Raw genomic sequence first — 1661 nt, forward strand, 5'->3', positions numbered from 1 at the left:
TGGGCCGCGGCCCATAGGTTAAGAATCTCTGATCTAAAATGTCAAATTTCAGTTTATGCTCCGTTAACTCAGAGATTTTAATCTGTGGATTCTGTGGTGAGATTAAAACTAGAAATGTGGCAAAAACAACTGATGATGAGGCTGAAACTTCAATAAATAATAATAATAAAAAAACAGAAACAAACCACAAGCAGAAAACCTAAAGTACTGGGTACAGAGGTGATAACACCCCTGAATATATGTGGCTGTGTGGAGTCGTTATGAGCAGTCAGTAACTTGCCTGCAGCAGACAAATTTTGTTAGATTGAAAAAAAAACTTCTTTGTGCAATAAACAAGATGTAAAAAAATATTTAATACAGAGTTGGCTCAGTTTCTAAGACATCTTGGTATGTGCTTAGTACTTACCAGGTAACCCATGTATTGAAACCGAGTAAGTAACCATGTACTTAACCATTCTGCACCAGGTAAGTATCTGGTAGTGCTCTTTATTATGGTTGGATGATAATTCAATAACAATATATATCACACTAGAGACATGTTTAATATAAATTTAAAAAACACGTCCGATATAATATCAGTAATTTCACTGGTTATTAACTGCTAACGATTGATAACTTTCTGATAAAATAAGCTGGGACCTTTCAGCTAAACACCGGGAAAGATGAGATTCACCTTCAAAATAAAAGCTTCAAGCTGTTAATAGATGACAAATGGCCACTAATAAACAATTGCAACCACACATTCAACCGATGGAGTGCTAGCTAGCTGGACTGGTTCACCATCGTAGGGTTAATATGAAATTATTTATTGATTTAGGATGTAGTTTGAAATGAGGTGTCTAAAAACTGAAGAGGGTGACCATATGATGCCCCAAACAGCTAAAGGTCTGCAGCTAAACAAGATAAGCTAGTAACACACCTGTGGAGTAATGTGCAGCAGTTTCATGTTTCACCTCATAGCGGCTTTAAGATAAAGAAAAGGCGTGGAGTGAAAGAAGAAAATGGTGCAACAGCTCGGGAGGAAATTGTGGATAAAAGAGGAAAAGTCACTAGTTGGGCAGAATTTCAGATATTTTGAGTTGTAGTGTAAAACTAATCAATAATTTTTGATACTGAAACATTTATATCATGATAGGTTTCTCAGCCATATCTCCCAGGCCTACTCTTTACGCAGTGGACTTATATTGTGCTTTGCTGCAAAGTGATTTTATTCTACAGACGTTTGCTTATAGCAAAAAGTAGTATACTTGAATTTCATCTTAATAAGTATACTTGAGTGTAAGTTTAAGTATATCAAGTATACTAGGCACCATGTACTTGTAGTGCACTAGAAAGTATATTGATTTAAAACTTGTTTGTACTGAATTGGGATGTTTTTAAAGTTTATGAAAAGTTAACTGTTAATTTTTATAAACTTACAAAAAAACAAGTATAATTTAAATACATGTCATTAAGTATACTGAAATATATAAAGGTGTATTCCCCTAAGTGTACTTTTATTTACCATGTAAACTGATATAAGTGTACTAGCAGTTTACTAACAAATATAATTCTAGGATTAAATTGGCCCACAAAAAGTTGATGAAAGTGTACTCAGAAGTATGCTGAAAGTAATCTTAAGTATAGTTTTAGTTTAATCTTGAAATATACTACAAATAAAG

Source organism: Austrofundulus limnaeus, unplaced genomic scaffold (genome assembly GCF_001266775.1).
Source record: "Austrofundulus limnaeus strain Quisiro unplaced genomic scaffold, Austrofundulus_limnaeus-1.0 Scaffold673, whole genome shotgun sequence".
In the NCBI taxonomy this organism is placed as follows: Eukaryota; Metazoa; Chordata; class Actinopteri; order Cyprinodontiformes; family Rivulidae; genus Austrofundulus; species Austrofundulus limnaeus.